This window comes from Gossypium arboreum, chromosome 2 (genome assembly GCF_025698485.1).
Source record: "Gossypium arboreum isolate Shixiya-1 chromosome 2, ASM2569848v2, whole genome shotgun sequence".
Lineage (NCBI taxonomy): Eukaryota > Viridiplantae > Streptophyta > Magnoliopsida > Malvales > Malvaceae > Gossypium > Gossypium arboreum.
The window spans coordinates 40,581,951-40,603,402 of record NC_069071.1 but is presented as its reverse complement, the minus strand read 5'-3'; the positions used below and the strand labels follow the sequence as shown (position 1 = coordinate 40,603,402).

At 38.6% G+C, this 21,452-nt stretch overlaps 1 non-coding gene across 1 annotated transcript; it reads left to right on the top strand.

Annotated features, from left to right (window-relative positions):
• Nucleotides 1-274: 274 nt before the first annotated feature.
• Nucleotides 275-381, top strand: LOC128289511 (small nucleolar RNA R71). Its single transcript, XR_008279158.1, has one exon. It is a non-coding gene; the product is annotated as a small nucleolar RNA R71 (small nucleolar RNA).
• Nucleotides 382-21,452: the final 21,071 nt, after the last annotated feature.

The following is a 21,452-nucleotide window of genomic DNA, read 5'->3' as shown; positions in this document are numbered from 1 at the left end:
TGACATACTGGTTGAAGACTTTATATGATTGAGTCTGTCCACAATTTGTTGGTATCTATCATACTCTTGGAAAGCTTTGACCGTAGATGGCTTCTAACCATATGTGTAACGTTCAGTTGGCCACTGGAATGAATTCATTGTCAAACTCTCTATTAATTCATACGCATCACCATATGTAAAGTTCATTAGGGCTCCTCCTGCAGCTCCATCTAGTCCTAATCATGCGTATGCATCCAACCCATTATAGAAACTTTGCAATCATAGCTAGCCAGGTAATCCATGGTATGGGCATCTCTAAATTAATGTTTTAAAGCACTCCCAAGCTTCGTGCAAACTTTCCCCTTCTAATTGTTTAAAAGATTGGATCTCCTTCCTTAGTAGAACCATTTTACTAATAAGGAAGAACTTTTGCAATAATTTTCCTACAAGTTCATCCTATCTCGTGATAAATCTTAGTGCCTATGAGTCTAACCAAGAAAAACTGTTACTTATTAAGGACAAAGGGAATAGGCGAAGACGAATAGTGTCATCAATGACCCTATTATATTTAAAAGTATCACAAAGTTGAGCAAATCATTTTAAATATTGATTTGGTTCCTCCGCCATTATGCCTCTAAATTGTAAATTGTTCTAGATCATTGCTAGTTTGATCTCAAAATTATTAGCTGTGATGGCAGCCTTATTATACTTCCTTGAGACTTGGTAGTGTATAGTCCCTTAAGGTTCTTTCGTTGCGCGTCATATGTATATTTACAGGTAGTTATGGTGGTAGGTCTTTTGGGTTATTATTGTTACTTTTTTCGAACAACAAGTTCTCTCACGGTGGTAAATTGCTTACAGCAAGTGGCTAGTTATGTATCTGTTGTTGCTACTGTTGTTGCTGTCAACGATTCTTACGAATTATTCTTTCTGAATATGTGGTTGGAGTCATACACTAAACCAAAAAGAGAATAAAAGATGTTAGCATCAATAAAAAGATAAAATAATATCTATAATTTAAAAATTTTGTAATTATTCTATTATGTGCAAAAATTAGAATTAATTTAGTGATGTTTCCTCCCCGACAATGACAACAACTTAACCGCCTCCAAACATACCAACATCCAGAGAAAAAATCGTGTGCAAAATATATCATATAGGTGGTGTTGTCCACAAGCATACGAGTCAGATAATAATATAGTTACAACGAACTGAATACTCCAAGAATCGTACCCAAAAGAGGCAAGCACTAAATTAATCCTAACCTAACACAAATACAGTCAATTAGTACTTTAAATAAATTATATTATGAATAAACATAAATAAAGATTTTTGGTAATTTTACAAAGAATAAAATAATATGAAAGACTTCGATATGGAAATTGAATCAGATTAGAGCATGGGTGATTAGCTCACTTTGGTAATCATAACTAACTGTTGCTTCGGGTTCTCTGTTCAATCAACGAGTCACTACCTTAGCAGGATCTCTCGATCTTCCACTAAAATAACGAGCCAGTAAGAACTACTTATCTCTTAACCTCATAGTTTAGATTGGTTCAAGGGCTTAGGTGTTCACAGGTAGACCATACGTTTGGGTTAATTCTCACCTAAATGATTTTTTAAGATTGTCAAGCCTAAGGTTTAAGTTTTTATGAAAAGCCTGCACAATAATCAATTAATCATATCTCCACACACTAATCCCCCATAAGAGGATTAGTTCCTCATGGATCTCAAGAAACATAGTAAACTTTATGCGAAAGATAAACATTAATAATAAATCAAGAGACGAAGGTTTAAGAGAATCCTGAATTGTATTGATGCAAACACAAAATCCACAAAGAGTTGATCAAGTTCCACAAATCAGAACTCCTGACAAATACAAATAGTAAAATTGAAAATAACTTAAGCCTAAGAAAAAGGAAAAATTGAAAATGAAATTATAAAGAAAATTATAAAGTATCAAAGTTGTTTATAACAAGTATTTAATGGGCCTTTTTCTATTTAATGTTATTGTCATCCTCAACCCTAGGTCAATTGGCGCTCTTGTATTAAACATTTGATTGTGGAGACCAAAATGTCCTTGGCTCATAAGTATTTCTTGTACAGGACTGATGTCGAGACACCTTAGTGCTTATGCTACGACATCGAAGGCATTATGCTTGTATTCAAGGTAGCTTCGGAGGTGTGTCATGACATCCCTTGGTTTTGTCATGACACTAAAGGCAGTCTTAGGATTCTTGTGCTCTGCTCCCTATGTTGCAACATCAAACTCCTCGTGTTGCAATACAGCAACCAGTATTGAGTTGATACACCCTCTACTGGTCTTCCGCTGACTCACGAAGTATATTAGCTCTTTCTTAGGCCTCATTCAACCCCTAAGATCAATAAAATACTTAGATTATACTTTTTATTGAATGTAAATGAAATTCTAAAAACTCAACTAAAATATAATAAAAATGCTAGTATTCAAGCTCCTCATATGCAAGTTTAATCTCCTACATCAAGTGACAATAGATCAATATTCCACTCAATTTCAAGTTTTGGAACCTTTACAGCATCAAAATCAATATTATCATGCCTTCTCATCAATAGACTTAATATAGGCTTTCATCCTATCCTTCTAGTATGGATAGTTACCATTCTCTAACATAGGAGAACATGTAATCGAAAAACCTTCCATTGCCATCAAACGGCACTAGGATTCACCACTAAATACATTAAATGTTAAGCTCTAGTAAAAATCATTTCTACCTACAGTTGTTGTTTACTAAAACACAACAATTTATGAAAATGCTTGACTGTAGTGGCCACTACGCCTTGGCAATGCAAAAACTGTGCAAACAAAAACACAAAGAACACTAAGGTTTATTTAAGCAGTTCAATTTCCCTACATTTGGAAAGCCTAATTCACTGAGTAATTCCATTATCTTTAATCATACATACAAGTGATTCACAATTTATAACTTCTCAAGTATAGAGATCTCACATTTGTACCTAAAAAACTAGAATACTCACTAACAATACAGTTCCTTAATGAACAGATTCAAGTACTCTCAATGTGCTCTTATATATAACCTAGACAAGCTTTAAAGTATATATCAAATTATGGCTTTCTAACATAGAAATTTAAATGAATACAAAGCAACTGATTGAAAATAGTTATTACAACATTAACATTCAAAGCACAATTACTCAAAAATATGATATTAAAAAATCAAAAACTCAATCTTCACATTCCAAGGGCTTCATTAATTTACTCGAATCCAATCTCATCTTCAATAGCCAAGGATTGGTTTCTATAGATAGACCATATTATCTTCAATATAGCAGTACATAAACTAATTCAAATATTTTCTTCATTAAATTGTCAACTTAAACATGGCAAGTAGTTTTACTACCTCGATGATAATCTGCAGTGGACACTATTGAGTGCCACTCAACTTCAACCAGTACCCCTTGCCTTAGCAGATTACAAGAAATACTACATGACATTACTACACACAAAGAAAAAGTACCAAAAACAAGGGGGGAAAAAAACCCACACCAAAAAAGTGTTAAACCTAAAACCATCCAAATTCAGAGTAATTAGAACTGAAAAATATGTTTCTCTTTTACGTGTTATGGGAATACATATTAATTTTGAAGGCTATTTCCTATTGATTTAACAAATAATCTTATCTATCTTTTGATATTATTTTCAGTATTTTAAAATGTTCTAAATATTTCAATTTAGCCCTAAACTTCAAATATTTTATAACAAAACCTCAATTGTTATTAGTTACGAAAGATGGAGGAAAGATTTTTTTCTTATTTCTCTTTAAAATATTATAATTTTTTTAAAATTAATTTTGAAATGATTAAAATTCAGATTTCAATTTAATGATGAGGTTTTGAACTTTAACTTGAGATCAATTTAATATATATTATCATTGTTACAGATTTTTCACTTATAATTTATAAACATTTTTTCATATCTAATAAGTCTACTCTTTGTATTGAGTTTTGTCGGCATTAATAGCACGTATTAAGTTTTTTATTTTTTTCAAATCTGAGCATTTGTTTATGTTATTTTTGTCTTGGAATTTTTATAGTTTTGGTTTTCTTGTGTGGGATTGTTATTTTTAACCACTGAAGAAAGAGGGGGAACTAAATTTAGAAGAGGGGAAGATGCGGCTTTACTACTTGCCAATAGATCCGGGGATATAGAAGTCAACACTTGATCATTATATGGTTGGATGTTTCTTAACAGCAAGTGTTGTTCATTTTCTAGCCATGTGAAATAATACTATGGCGAATCTGTGGCACCCTTTAAGAGGTGTTTAAATATCAGATCTGGGTGATAGGGCTCTTTTGTTCAAATTCTTCCACAAAATGGATATAAAAAGGGTGATTGGAAGGGTTCCTTGGACTTTCAACAGTCATTTATTGATCATTCATCGTTTAAATGAGAATGAAGACCCGTTATAAGTCCATTTGGTGTCTTCGGCATTCTAGGTTAAAGTTCATGATCTACTGCCAGGGTTAGTGGCAAAGCAATTGGGGAATTTTATCGAGCGTTTCATGGAGTATGACACGAATCAGGTGAATCAAGGATATAAAAATTTTCTAAGGATTAGATTTGATCTGGATGTCAGAAAATCATTGAAAATAAGCAAAAAGATAATGATTTGTTCTTCAAAATTTGTCTATGTTAATTTTAGGTATGAAAAGTTCATTTTGTTTTGCTTTTTGTGTGGTCATTTATGTCATAATGGCAAATTTTGTCCAATTAGATTGACCAATGTTGGGGATGATTTGGAGTTGGGATGGAATCTGAATTTTAGAGCACAATCAAGGAGGGCCATAACCATGAACAGTCTCTAACTCTGGGAGGAAAGGGATGATGAGAATAAGGAAAAAATCACCTAATGCATTATTTAAAGAGGAATTTAAGGAAAGGAATTGAGAAGGATTTGTCGACAAATACTAATCCAATTTTGGGTTTTAATTTGGAAGGTTCTTCAAATCAAGATGCGCTAAATATGTAGGGTCATTCCAATGAAATGGGTTGGATGAAAAACAAAAGTTAAAAGATAACCTGATCAAAAGTGGGGATGGTAAGAAGAGGACCAAATCAGTTTTTTTAGATCCTAATGTTTCTCATAGTCAAAATTCATTATGATCTATTGTAGAGCAATCAAATGCTCACTCTTATATTTTTATCAACACCTGCCAAGAAGCATGCCGACCAAAAGGCATGAAAATATTAAGTTGGAATATCCGCGGATTGTGGAGTATACGGGCTATAAGAAGGCTTCGAAAAATGTTGAAAACATATAATCCCCAAATTGTCTTCTTTATAGAGACTAAGTTGGACAATGTACGTATGGATAACGTTAGAAAGAGATTTGGTTTTGTGAATGAAATTTACGTTCCAGCTGAGGGCACGAGGATGGCCTCGATTTGGTGAGGAATGGTAATGACATGGTTTAAATAAGAAGTTTTTCAAATAATCACATTGATGTGAACATTCAGGTGGAGGAAGAGGATGATCAATGGAGGCTAACGGGTGTTGGAACTTATTGCGTCAATTAGGAAAAGATTAAGGAATACCTTGGATTGTCTGTGGTGATTTCAATGAAATACTTTATTCTTATAAAAAGATAGGGGGAGGGCCAAGTGACGAGAGATGGAGAATTTTCATAGGATGCTAGATGACAGCCAATTGATGGATGCAGGTTATATTGGTTCACGTTTCACATGAGAAAGAGGAAATTTACCTAAAACGAATATTTGTCAAAGGCTAGTTAGGGGGTGGAAAATTTTGGTTAGATGAATCGGTTCCCTGATTATTGGATTAGATATTCACCGCGTTCTATGTCTAATTATTGTCCTCTTCTAATACAAACGGATCAGGAGAATATGAGAATGGTAAGAAGGAGATTTTGATTTGAATCGTAGTGGGTTTTAGAGGAATCCTGTGGAGGAAATTTGTTAGATTTGGAGAGAAAATTTGAGTTTGATGCTAGATAAATTAGAAGCTCTTAAATTAGATTTAGTGGGATGGGAAAAGGGCATAAAAGAAAAGCAAACTGAAGCATCTATGCGTTTGAATAGAAAATTGGAAATTCTTTTAGAGTTAGAAAGGAATGATGATATTTTGGTAGAAATAATTGACATGAAAACTCATCTTAATTTAGAGATAAAGAAGGATGAAGCATATTAGGAACAAAGGGCTCGGACAAACTGGCTACGTTTAGGGAATAAAAATATTTTTTTCATAATTTTGCATCCCAACGAAGACGTATGAATCAGATTCGTGGACTACAAAATGAGAAGGGCAATGTAGTCACGAATGAAGGAGTAGAGGAAATTGCTAGGAATTGTTTTTCTGATTTGTTTGCGTCAAAAGGGACCAAGAATTTAGAGTATGTATTTTCGGGAGTAGACAGATGTATAACAGAAAATGTGAATTAAATGCTGCTGGAAAATTATATAACTGAAGATGTGTTTTTTACGATGAGTGAAATGGGTCCAACGAAAGCGATTAGAGTTTATGATTTTCCAACAATTTTTTCCAAAAGTACTGGCATATTATTGAACCGGATATGAGTCTTTTATTCCTTGGGGTATTGAATAGAGGTATGTCGATGAACTCTCTTAATGTTACTAATATTGTGCTTTTACCGAAAACCATTCAACCTAGAAATTTGGCAATTTTTAGATAAATTAGTCTTTGCACAGTATTATACAAAATTATTTTTAAATTTGTTGCAAATAGATTTCAACAAGTTTTAGATTGCAACATTGATAAGAACGGGGGAAAAATGTTCAATGGTGCTTAAGCTAGATATAAGTAAAGCTTATGAGCATGTTGAATGGTCGTTGTAACACCCCTTGCCCGTATCCGACGCTAAGATGGGGTTCGTGGTGCTACCTGACTTAAACTCAACTAACTAAACAAAACTGGGCCGTGAAATCTCAAATAATTTAAAACTTTTCTTTTCACAAACAATTTGCCCCTAACATGGACTCACAAGCCCAAAACGTTCATCCAGGGTGGTTTGGAACCTAATAAAGAACTCATGAAAAACATAGAAAAATTTCATACAACAAAGCTCCACACGCCCATGTAGGTATAGAGCACACGACCGTGTGCTAGGGACACACCCGTGTCCTGAACCCGTGTCTGGAAACCTAGGAATTCTATCAAAACCATATGGCCCAAGCACACACCCGTGCCCTATAACCATGTCATTCACATGGCCGAGACACATGGCCGTGTCTCTTTCCCGTGTACTACTAGCATGCATACTGACTTTATGACACGACATGGACACACGCCCGTGTGGCCTACCCGTGTGCTAAAATGACTTAAAAAAAATTTAAGTGCAGAGGACGCACGGGCATAACATACGCCCATGGGTGTGAACCGTGTGTCACACACGGCCCAGACACATGCCCGTGTGGATAAAGTAGGCTATTTCCCAAGCCCTTTTGTCACCAATTTTGCACAACCTACACTAGATCATTTCAATATATAAATCTCATCGCAATGGGCACTAATTCATCCATAGAAAGAACATTATATGCATTCATCAAAATGAATAATAGCCATTATTCCAAGCTTGATTACAAAATGAAGGGCTTTTGACTTAAACCAAAATACATGAACGATTCTCTTAATACAACATCCTAGTCTAGCCCTATACATGCCACTTTCAAAAATATAAATCAAACTATACCAAGTATTACGGCTGATAGTGTGATCGATATCTCTGATTTTAAGGGATCCTTAAGCTAGCTTGATAACACTGAAAGAAGAGAGAAAGGAAAGAGGGTAAGTATAAAGCTTAGTAAGTTGCATATAAATAAATATACAACAACAATCTCACCATTAGTCATCATACTTATAGCTCAAAGGTAAACATAATTCAACTTACTCATTATCATCTACTCGAGTCACATTCGTTAAATTAAGCTCGTTACTCATGCTTACCATATAGGTACCTGTACCACTCACAACATGATTATTCTTTCTTTATCAAAATTGATCTATAACTCTCATCATTGAAATGTTTGGAATACTACTAGATATTCTATGAACCTTCAACATGGGATATATTGCCGATGCCATGTTTCAGACATGATCTTACACTGGCTCTCATATACGCGTGCTGATGCATGTCCCAGATATGTCTTACACTAGCACAACTCTTAGCCGATGCATGCCCCAGACATGTCTTACACTGCTATCTCTGTCGAGGCCGATGCATGTCCCAGACATATCTTACACTGACACTCATCTCTATGCCGGGCCATGTCCCAGACATGGTCTTACACTGGCTCTCATAATGTGGCTGAAGCATATCCCAAACACGTCTTACACTGGCGCACAAATCACCCAATGCCTTGGCACGAATATCCAGTTCGTATCCTAATGTTTCAACGGGATATTTCTATTATCTCAAATATTTCTAGACATTCTCAATTCATAACTTAACAACTCATAAAATATCAATTCAATGGCGATATGAATACAAATATTAACAGTGTAGTTGTATCATTTACATACAACTTACCTCGGTTTACAAAAAGTACTTGGCTATTCGGTTTAGTCAGTTTGCTTAGCCTTCCCTCGGTCTAGGTTCGGATTTGGTAAATCTTGATATATAATAGCAATATACACTCATTTAGTCACTAATTACCACTAGGCAATTATAAATTCACATCTTTGGTAAAATGATCATTTTGCCCCTAGACTTTGACAAAATGACCATTTTGCCCCTATGCTCGAAAATCAATTTTCATCGAATTTCTTTGTATCTTAGGCCTAACTGAACTATTTTTACTCGTATAGCAACTTCAAATTCTCACTATTTCACATGCTTACTAACTATTTTACAACTTATGCAAAATAGTCCCTTTAAGTGTTTTCATACTAACACCTTTTACAAAAGTTGTTTATAACACAACTAGGACTCATATTCCTCCATAAAAACTCAATAAACATCACAAATCCTTTCATGGCAACACTCTAAACTCTTGACCATTTTGCAAGATATCACCCTCATTTGAAAACTCATGCTTCAAGGGTCTCAAAAATGCAAAAATCATCAACAAAAGGTGTAGGGATCACTTACTTGTGAGGGCTTTTAGTTGATGAAAGTTTTCAGCCTTCAAAACTCCATTTTTATTGATATTTTTGGTGGATGGAGAAGAAAGAAATGACAGCTAGACTTTTAGGCATTAATTTATCACCAAATCATGACATCATCCACCTAATACTTTGACCATTTGCTTAAAATCATTCACATGGCCGGCCAACACTAATAAAAAGGGTTAAATTGCCCTTTAAAAGTCCTCAGTTTAAGTTCTTTAGCTATTTAACTCATTTAGGTACTAAAATGCAACTTTTGCCTTTTAGTCCTTTTTCAAAATTGGGCTAGAAAACCTTAAAATTAGTTCACCAAATTTTTCATGCACTAATAAAATCATACTATAACCTCATAAAAATAATAAAATAATTTTTTTAACTTCAGATTTGTGGTCCTGAGACCACTGTTCCGACTAGGCCCTAAATCGGGCTGTTACATTTCTCTCCCCTTAGGGATTTTCGTCCTCGCAAATCTTACCAGTAAATAAATTCAGATACTGTTCTCTCAGAGACTCCTCAAGTTCCCATGTGGCTTCCTCGACTCCATGTCTATGCCACAGAACTTTAACAAGTGGTATATCCTTATTTCTTAACTGTTTAACCTCTCGAGCTAAGATCTTAACCGGTTTTTCATCTTAAGTCATATCTGGAAGAATTTCAACTTCAGTAGGCGCAATTACATGTGAAGGGTCAGATCTATATCAGCGTAACATAGACACATGAAACACGTCGTGAATCTTTTCTAACTCTGGTGACAATTTCAATCTGTAGGCCACAAGCCCTACTCTCTCGATAATTTCATAAGGTCCTATGAAACGAGGGCTCAACTTGCCTTTTCTACCAAATCTGAGGATTTTCCTCCAAGGGGAAACTTTTAAGAACACTTTTTCACCGACCTCAAACTTGATCTCCTTTCGCTTCAAATCTGCGTAGGATTTCTACCTATCTGAAGCGGCTCTTAGGCATTCCCGAATCACTTTAACTTTTTCCTCAGCCTCTTTGACCAAATCAACCCCGTAAATCTGACTCTCTTTCAACTCTATCCAATATAAGGGCGATCGGTACTTTCGCCCATACAAGGCCTCATAAGGTTCCATTTTCGACTCATCGATAGTTTGTTGTTGTGCTTAATTCAACCAATGGTAAGTATTTTTCCCAACTTCCTTGAAATTAAGGACGCAGATCTTAGCATGTCTTCTAAGATCTCATACTCTTTCGATTGTCCGTCACCAGGATGAAAAGTCGATCAAACTTAACTTGGTTCCTAGAGCCTCTTGTAATTTTTTCCAAAATCTTGGGGTGAATCTTGGGTCGCGATCTAAAATAATCGACAATGGTACACTGTATAGCCTCACAATCTCGAAAACATACAAGTCAGCTAATTTTTGAAGAGAGTAGTTGGTATGCACTGGTATGAAGTGGGCTGACTTAGTTAATCTGTCGACAATAACCCATACAGTATTGTTCTTTTTCAGGGTTAATGGCAAACTGGTTACGAAATCCATAATGATACGATCCCATTTCCACTCTGGAACTATAATAGGCTAAAGTAGCCTAGAAGGTACTTGGAGTTCAACCTTTACTTGCTGACATACTAAACATTTGGAAACAAACTCTGAAATATCCCTTTTTATTCCCGACTACCAATACATTTTCTTCAGGTCGTTATACATTTTTACACTTCCCAGGTGGACGGACAAACTACCACTATATGCTTCTCGTAAAATCTTCTGAATGAGTTCACTATCTTTAGGCACACAAACTCTATCTTTGAACATTAAACATCCATCGGTACCAACCTGAAAATTTGATTCAACACCAGACTCACACTGACTTTTCTTGGCTTGTATCTTCTCATCATTTCTCTGAGCTTCTCGGATTTCATGAAGAAAAGTTCGTCTAACTCTCAATTCTGCTAAGATTGAACCATCCTTAAATACGGTCAACTGCGTATTCAAAGCTCTCAAAGCAAACAACGATTTCCTACTCACAGCATCGGCGACTGCATTCGCCTTTCCCGGATGGTAATCGATGATCAACTCATAATCCTTTAATAGTTCTAACCATCGATGTTGCCTCAAATTCAACTCCTTATGCGTCATCAAGTATTTTAAACTCTTGTGGTTGGTAAATACTCTACATTTCTCCCCATACAAAAGGTGTCGCCAAATCTTGAAGGCGAACACTACAGCTGTTAGCTCTAAATCATGGGTCGGATAATTTTTCTTGTGTAGTTTTAGTTGTCTCAAGGCATAGGCTATAACCTTGCCTTCTTGCATGAATACACACCCCAAACTAATTAAGGAGGCGTCACTAAAAATTACAAATTCTTTACCCATTCCGATTGCACTAAAATTGGGGCTTCGGTTAACAAAGCCTTTAATTTCTCAAAACTCCGCTGACACTCTTCTGTCCATTCAAACTTGACGTCTTTCTGCAATAGTCTCGTTATTAGAGTAGCTAACATAGAAAATCCATTTACAAATCGTCTGTAATACCCTACTAGCCCTAGAAAGCTACGAACCTCTATTACATTCCTTAGCGGTTTCTATTCTACAATTGCTGAGATCTTATTTGGGTCAACTCTGATCCCATCGCCCGACACAATGTGTCCTAGAAATCCAACTTCATTAAGCCAAAATTCGCTCTACTAAACTTAGCATAAAGCTGTTTATCTCTCAGAGTCTGTAACACAGTTCTCAAATGTTCCGCGTGCTCACTCTCATCACACGAATATATCAATATGTCGTCGATAAAGACAACAACGAACTTATCTAAGTACGGTCCGAAGATGAGGTCCATCAAGTCCATAAACACTTTTGGGGAATTCGTTAATCCAAAAGGCATAACAAGAAACTCGTAATGCCCATATCTCGTCTGAAATGTAGTCTTCTACATGACTTGCTCCTTGACCCTTAACTGGTAGTAACCCGATCTCAAGTCTATTTTAGAGAATACAGTGGCTTCCTTCAGTTGATCAAAGAGATCATCGATCCTCGGCAAAGGGTACTTGTTCTTCACTGTCACCTTGTTAAGTTGTCTGTAGTCGATACATAATCTCATTGATCCGTCCGTCTTTTTCACAAAAAGTACTGGAGCACCCCATGTGAGTAACTTGGTCTAACAAAACCTTTGTCCGTTAATTCTTGCAACTGTACCTTCATTTCCTTTAACTCGGTAGGGGCCATCGTATAAGGTGCAATCGAGATTGGCGTCGTACCAGGAGCCAACGCGATACCGAACTCAACCTCTCTCTTTGGGGGTAACCCTGGTAACTCCTCTGGAAAGAAATCTATAAATTCACAAACCACTGGTACTGTAACACCCCAAACTCAGCCTAGACATTACGACCGAATCTGGCGTGTCACATTGAAGCGTTATTAGAGAAGTCATGTTTTATCAAAAATCTTTCTTAGTGTTTAAAGAATATTTTTGTTTTAAATTAAAGTGAATGGAAGCTACGCACCAGGTAGGATTCAAAAAAAGAGGAGCTGAGTCAAATAGACTGCTTAAGTACCTAGCTCTTCCATGATCCAATCCTAGACATGCACACATCCATTGCCACACTTTAAGCTTATTACTTGTCCACGAACAACAAAATAAGTTTAAGTCCATTTAAAATATTTATTTCCTTTGAAAACATTTACGTTGCAAAAACTTTGCTCGGTTATTGTGATATTTTGAAAATAAGTAACTTTTATAAAATGCGCCCTAGGGCTATCCAATTTTAAGGAATCAATTTAAGTGATGTGAATCTCAAGTTGAAAACGATTTAAGTAATTTAAAAACCCAAAATAAAAATAATAGAGTGGCCTTATTACAATTTTAACCAAAATAGAAATAATCAAACATAAATGCCCCAGTTATTAAAGGGCTTATGCCCCAGTTATAAAAAGGGCTTTTGCCCCAGTTATTAAAAGGGCTTTTGCCCCAGTTATTAAAAGAGGCTAGGCCTCCAAATATATGATAAAGCTATCTTTGCTAGTGGAGAGTTATGGCGGGGTGGGTCGAGTTAATCCCACATGGTGTCTTTGGTTGGTGCAATTGGAGAGTAGCGTAAGGTGGGTTGAGTAGTCTCCCAAATGGGTTGCATTCTTTCATTGACATTACATGTGTTATAAAATGGGCCTTTGGGCCACAACGCTTCAAGAAAGGCTTCGCCCAAGAATATGAAATATGAAAAGGCTTCGCCCAAGTGTTATGAATTATGAATATGAAAAGGGCTATCGCCCAAAGACATGTTTGAGATTGGTTTTGGGCTTAGACCCAAAGAGTCGTTATTGTTTTGAGCTCTGAAGGGCTTGTTGCACATGAGTTTCCAAACTCACCCCTTTCCTTAACCTTGCAGTGAGCCTTGATGTGGGACTTGGGCCTAGGATTCAGAGTAGCCACGGTGATTGTCTTTGGACTTTTAAATAAGCGTTGGGTTTCATTAGATTTCCTTTGATTTTTATTTATTTTTGGGTTGTAATAAGGCCATTTTAACTTTCCTTTTATTTCTTTTCGGATTATTTTAATTTTAATAACTTCAAACCCGTTGATAATTATTCAAATGGGCTAGACTTAGGACATGTTTTCAAAACAATACTTGTTTTCAAAAGAGTTCAACACCACGATTAATCGATTTATCAAAGTCATTCACTTAAACAAATTTAAACTCGATATAACAAAGTGTGGCTATGGTTGTGGGCATGTCTAGGATTGGATCCAATCAAAGAGCTTGGTACTTAAGCAGCCTTCATGGCTCACCTCCTCTATCTCGGATACCTACCTGGTGCCCAGCTTCCATACACTTTGTTAACTCAACAAAATATATGGTTTTTAAAACACTAAAACAGAACGTGGGTTTTCAACTCCAATGTGGCACGTCAGATTCGGCCATAACGTCTGGGCCGGGTTTGGGGTGTTACATTTAGTGGTATTAGAGCCAGGTTGCAACAACTCGGCTGTGGATCGGGTCCAAAAATGTTTTCGAAAACTTAGGCCTAAAAAGTTTATTTTTGGAAATGGTTTTTGAGATGCTTTGTGGGGAATATATATTAAAAAGGTACGAGTTTTTCTGTTTTAAATCAAGAAGTTCAAAATAAAGGGAGTTTTCAAATCAAAGTTTTCAAATTTCTATTTTTTTGGTGATCAAAAACATGTTTTTTTCAAGTTCTGGATTGAAGAAAGAAGTGGCGCACTGAATCCCCGGCACCAAGTCTGTAAGTATAATTTTTATGATATATGATATGATATTATGAATAGTATTGAGACCCTACTATGATACTTTAGCTAGGGTAGAGCTGTAAACGGTAGGAATGAGACTGTAGCTAGGCTACGATGATACAAAAACAATCCTTGAACTGCTATATCTCCATAAGACATTTTCTTAATAAACAGTGGATTTCATAAAATTCGTAAATCAGATAATTCGATATGAGTACTAGAGGAGCTCGTGGACGAGGTCGCGGACGTGGTCGCAGTAAGGTGCAAGTGAATCTTCATCCTCGTGGCATAGGCCACCGAGGAGCCATCTGTGCACAAGCAATGGAGACTGGTCTTATGATCGGGTCATGGGGATAACGTTTATCCCAAGCCATGTTGAGGGTTTTAGAAAGAGTGGCTGGAGCTAGTATCGGGACGGTGAATAGGGGTCTATATCGAGCGACTCGGGCCAACGGAGCGTAAGTATTTAGGGTGTATCTCGAGTAGCCCCAAATGTGGCGTAATATTGGCTAGAGGCAATGAACGGATCATGGACGATCTAGATCGCCGGTGGAGCAAAAGCTGAAAGGAGCTGTGTCGCTGCTACGGGACGAGGTATACCGTTGGTGGATCACCGTAAGGGAGAGTACCCCAATTGAGCAAGTAACCTGGGAATTGTTCAAAACGGCTTTTAAAGGGAGGTATGTTGGAGCAAGCTATGTGGATGCTCGTCGGAAGGAATTCTTGAATCTGACTCAAGGTGATAAGACTGTAGCAGAGTATGAGGCAGAATTTTTGAGGCTGAGTCGATATACTAGTGGCATAGTGGCAACTAAATATGAGCGCAGTGTCCGATTTGAGGATGGTCTCCGCGACGAGCTTAGGATATTAATAGCTCCACAGAGGGAGCGTGGTTTTGCCGCATTGGTAGAAAAGGCAAAAATAGCCGAGGAGGTGAAGTCGATCGAGCGACAGAATCGTGAGAAGGATCGACCCAGTTCAAGAGGGATTTTAGACCTCAAGTGCCGCTAATCGAAATGTTAAAAGAGCAAGGATGGAGGAACCGCCGAGCGGCCCAAGAAATACTTATAGACCGGAGGCTTGCGGGGACTGTGGTAAGGTGCATATGGGGAGGCCGAAACGAATCGGAGCATGTTTTCGATGTGGGTCTAAGGAGCATAAGTTCGAGAGTGTCCTCGGAGGACATACCAGAGCTAGCGGCAGAGCAAAGGGATGTCCAACCATGGCGAGGAGGACCACCACCACAGAGGGGTCGTGGGAAAGGTAGAGGTGGCAATGGTAATGGACGAGGACGTGGGGCACCTGGCAGAGGTGCTGGACACGCTGAAGCTCGACAACCGGCGTTGGTTTATGCTGCATAACATCGTGAGGAGGGTGACGCTCCTGATGTTATAACGGGTACGTTCTTCATCCGTAGCATGCCTTACACTGCTTTGATTGATGTGGGTTCCACCCACTCGTATGTTGCTTGTGATGTATCTGGGGCTTTGGATGTGCTTCTTGAGAAGACTGTGAGTGGGGTATCAGTGATAAGCCCATTGGGACATTCGGTTAAGGTAGATAAAATTTTTAGGGCAGTACCATTAGTGACACAAGATAAAATCTTTGAAGGAGATTTGATGGAGCCGCCATTTTGGGATTTTGATCTTATCTCGAATGGATCGTTAACTAAGCTACTGTGGTGACGTTGGATTGTGCTGCAAAAAGGATGGTATTAAGAACTGCCGAAGATGAGGAGATAATGGTCATAGGGGAACGAAGAGACTATTTGTCCAATGTTGTTTCGGCTTTAAGAGCTGAGAAGTTGATTCGGAAAGGTTATGAGGCGTACTTGGCCCTTATAAGTCAAACGGGACTTGAGGAGATAACGGTAGAGTCGGTTAGGACTATTAAGGAATTTCAGGATGTATTCCCAGATGAACTTCCTGGATTACCTCCGAACAGAGAAGTCGAGTTTGGAATCGACTTACTACCTGGAACAGCTCCTGTGTCTATTGCACCTTATCGGATGGCACCAAAGGAGTTGGTAGAATTGAAAGCTCAGATTCAAGAGCTATTGGATAGAGGGTTTATAAGACCAAGTGTTTCCCCATGGGGAGCACCGGTACTGTTCGTAAAGAAGAAAGATGGGACTATGCGAATGTGTATTGACTATCGGCAGTTGAATAAACTGACTATCAAGAACAAGTATCCGTTACCAAGAATCGATGATTTGTTCGACCAATTAAAAGGAGCCTCGGTGTTTCTAAGATTGACCTTCGGTCGGGATATCATCAATTAAGAGTTAAAGAGGGGGATATTTATAAGATGGTGTTCAGGACTCGATATGGTCATTACGAGTTTCTGGTAATGCCTTTTGGGTTGACTAATGCACCGGCAAAGATTCATGGATTTGATGAATCGGGTATTCCAACCATACTTGGATCGGTTCGTAGTCGCTTTTATTGACGATATCTTGGTGTATTCGGAAACGGAAGAGAAGCATGATGAGCATCTTCGTAGTAGTCTTGCAAGTGTTGAGGAGAAGCAACTTTATGCAAAGTTTAGTAAGTGTGAGTTTTGGTGAAGGAAGTTACCTTCTTGGGGCATGTTGTGTCTGCCGAGGGGATCAAGGTGGACCTCGAAAGATTGAAGCAATTTTGAATGGAAGCCACCAAGTCGGTAATGAGAGGTTCAAGTTTTCGGGGTTGGCGTTATTATCGGAGATTCGTGGAAGGATTTTACGTGTTGGCAAGACCGCTAACAAAACTTATAAGGAAGGGAGCACCTTTTGTTTGGACAAATAAGCAACAAGAGGCTTTTGAGGGGTTGAAGAAGGTTTTGACTGAAGCGCCAGTTTTGATTCAGCTAGAGTCTAGTAAGGATTTCACTGTGTGCAGCGATGCGTCACATGTAGGTTTGGGCTGCGTGTTGATGCAAGAGGGTAAAGTGGTCGCTATGCTTCACGACGCCTAAGCCGCATGAGGTGAACTACCCTACGCATGACTTGGAATTAGCAAATGTAATCTTTGCACTTAAGATATGGAGGCATTACCTGTATGGAGAGAAATGCATCATCTATACGGATCACAAGAGTCTTAAGTACTTGCTGACTCAAAAGGAGCTGAATATTAGGCAGCGAAGGTGGATAGAGTTGTTAAAGGACTATGACTATTCGATCGAGTATCATCCAGGTAAGGCGAATGTCGTGGCTGATGCGCTAAGTCGAAGGGCTGTGGCGGAATTAAAGGCGATGTTTGCTCTTCTAAGTTTGTATGACGACGGAAGTTTATTGGCGGAGTTGCAAGTAAGACTGACTTGGGTAGAACAAATTAAGAAGCAACAGTTGGAGGACGAGTCGTTGGTTTCTCGGTTTCAGCAAGTTGAGAAAGGAGAGAATCCTGACTTTGGGTTAAATAGTGAGGGAGTTCTTTGTTTTCAAGGACCTTGTGCTATGCATCTAGGAGGGAGTAAGTTGTATCGAGACTTGCGAGAGCAATATTGGTGGCCTAGGCTTAAGCGAAAAGTGACCGAATTTGTAGGGAGATGTTTGACATGTCAACAAGTGAAGGCCGAGCATCAACTACCTTCAGGATTGTTACAACCGGTAAAGATACCACTTTGGAAGTGGGAAAGGGTAACTATGGACTTTGTGAGTGGGTTGCCGTTGACACCTTCTAAGAAGGATTCGGTTTGGGTGATTGTGGATAGACTCACGAAATCTGCTCATTTCATACCTATCCGAACCGATTACTCACTTCAGAAGTTGGCCAGATTGTATGTGGCGAAAATAGTACGGTTGCATGGTGTGCCAGTATCGATAATTTCAGACCGAGACCCAAGGTTTACATCTCAATTTTGACAGAAGTTGTATGAGACATTGGGAACGCGATTGGATTTCAGTACGGCTTTTCACCCTCAATGGATGGGCGATGGAGAGGGTTATTCAGATTTTAGAGGATATGTTGAGGGTTGTGCTATTGAGTTTAGAGGCACTGGAGGACCATTTGCCATTGGCGGAGTTTATGATAACAACAGCTTACCAAGCAAGTATTCGATGGCTCCATATGAGGCACTATATGGGCGAAGGTGTCGTTCGCCTACTTGTTGGGCGTAATTGGGGAAAGGAGAATACTTGGACCAGAGTTGGCGGTGACATCAAGACAAGATTAGGGTGATCGGAAGAGGTTAAAAAAGCGCGGATCGACAAAAGTCTTATGCCGATCTGAAGCGTAAGGATATTGAATATGCGGTAGGGGACATGGTCTTTTTGAAAGTTTCGCCTTGGAAGAAGATTTTGAGATTTGGTAAGAAGGGTAAGTTGAGCCCACGGTTTATTGGGCCTTACCGAATCACTAAGCGGATAGGGCCGGTGGCTTATCAGCTGGAGTTACCTCCAGAACTGGATCGTATTCACGATGTCTTCCATGTGTCCATGCTAAGGCGATATCGTTCTGACCCAACTCATATCGTGCCAGTTGCAGAAGTTGAGGTACGGTCGGATTTGACCTTTGAAGAGGAACCTGTGCAAATACTTGATCGTGATGTCAAGGTGTTGAGAAGGAGGTCAGTCCCTTTGGTGAAGGTACTTTGGAGGAACCATGGTAAGGAAGAGGCTACTTAGGAGACCGAAGAGGCAATGCGTCAGCAGTACCCTCAACTGTTTGGATTAGGTAAATTTTGAGGCCGAAATTTCTTTAAGGAGGGTAGAGTTGTAACATCCTGATTTTTGGGTTTTTCGCGATTCCTGATATTTTAAGTAATTTTTCTAAAATTTGGTATGTGATTATGGAATTCATAATTTGGGTGTGTAAATGGGCTTATGGAAGACTTATGAGTTAGCCAAAACCCGGTTGAATTTTTAAATTTCAGACTTAGGAGTTAGGGGTTCTGGCTAGGTGCCCTTATATTAAGTTGTGGGTAAAGTGTATCACAAAAAGAGCTTTAATAAAGTGGCAAGGGTGACGCCACTAAGCTCCTAAAAAAGTGGCGTGTGGAGCATAAGGGAAGACCTGGGATCGATTCCCTGTGTTGGCAAATAAGAGTATTTATTTTTATGTGCAGGAAGGGTAAGTGTTGGAACCTAAGTGGATTCTCAGTAAGAGGAGAGTTGGATCAAGTCAAACGCATGGATTAAGGAGGGATAAGGGAGAGATTTTAGGATTTGAGAGAAGGATAGAGCTTAGCCGCTTGGAAGGGGTTAGAGATTGGAATTCAAGTAAGGGTATTAGGTTAGTAATTTTGGCATTAGGGTCCTAGTGTGCTGCTTTTCTCCTTTGTTTTAGTTTTCTTCTTTTTTTTTCTTCTTCCCTAGTTAATCTACCATCCTTCCTCTCATCTTTTCTCCTTTTCTTTAACTAAATCCAGCCTATTACTTTCCTTTACTCATTTATTATTTCTTTCTTTAATCTCTACTTCTGCCGAAATACCGTAAAAAGCCGAAATCAGTGAGGATAGGGGGGTGCCGATTCTTTGTGACCAGCAACCTTTTCTTTCCTTTTCAATAGTTGGCGTTCAATTCCTTTACCCTTTAGGCATCCGGATTCAACAGGAGGAAGACTGTGGTAAGTGTTCAAACTCTAAACAATTCCTAGTGTAACTATGGCCAAAAGCCGAAACCCCTCTAGTTTAGGGAGGTGGCCGAATGTGGGTGTAGGCCTTATGGGGTCTTCTTTTAATATTTTTGGTTTATTTATTGAAAGAGCAGCAAGGTGTAGTGTCGACTTGAAGTAGCTTGGATCACCGAAGTGGCTAGACCTAGTCATCAATCGCGACAAAGGTAAGATTCCTAAGGCCATTATGGATGGTGGCCGAATGTGTAAGTATTAGTATTAGATGATTTGAGGTTTGGTTCAATTAATGGGAAGCTGATTATTAATGATGGATTATAGGAGAAATCGTGTAGGAGATCTCATCGAGGAATATTGCCAAACAGGTGTGTAACGAACCCTTTTCATAGCTTAAAGCGATAAATGTCGAAAAGCCGAAATGCCGAAATTTTGGCATTTCGAGGACTTGTGAGCAAGCGAACGCTCACTAGTTAGTTAGAATCGATGAGATGATGATCGGGAATAATGGAAATGGTAAGGGCGTGTTTTTGCGTTCACGGTAAGTTGGGCCTCGAGGGTTAAATTAGGCCCAATAGGCTTTGCCCATTTGGGTAAATTTGGTAGGAAATGGAAATCATTAAATTGCATGTTAAAACTGTTATCATGTTATGGATAAAGGCTAAATGGGCCTAGATAATGTAATCGGCTAAGTAGGGCCCATTAGGGTTTTTGGCCCAATAACTCGATTTCGCTAAAATGGGCCGTAATCACTGTTGCACCCATGAATTGTTTGTAAATGTTAATGAACATGGAAACCCTAATTTTGGTAAAATTACAAGATTACCCTTATAATATGAAAATGACCGTTTTGCCCCTAGGTAAAAATGACCATTATACCCTAGGGTTTATATATGAACTTAATGCATGGGATTTTGATAAACATGGTATGTATGATATGCACATGACATGTATGATATGCACATGATATGTATGATATGCACATGAGATGTTCATAAATGCATTGGGTTGGGTTTTATATGGATGGAGGAAGTGCAAAAGGGCTTATGCCCTGCTTATTAAAGGGCTTATGCCCCGCTTATCAAAAGGGCTTATGCCCCGCTTATCAAAAGGGCTTATGCCCCGCTTATTAAAGGGCTTATGCCCGCTTATTAAAAGGGCTTTTGCCCTGCTTATTAAAAGAGGCTAGGCCTCCAGATATATGATAAAGCAGCTATGCTGCCAGTGGAGAGTTATGGCGGGGTGGGTCGAGTTAATCCCCACATGGTGTGCTGGTTGGTACGGGTGGAGAGTAGCGGAAGGTGGGTTGAGTAGTCTCCCCAAATGGGTTGCATTCTTTCATTGACATTACATGTGTTATAAAAATGGGCCTTTGGGCCACAACGTTTACAGTAAAGGCTTCGACCCAGTAATATGAAATATGAAAAGGCTTCGGTCCAGTGTTATGAATTATGAAATATGAGAAGGGCTATCGCCCAGTACATGTTTGAGATTGGTTTTGGGCTTGACCCAATAGGCCGTTATTGTTTTGGGCTCTGAAAGGGGCTTGTTGCACACTGAGTTTCCAAACTCACCCCCTTTCC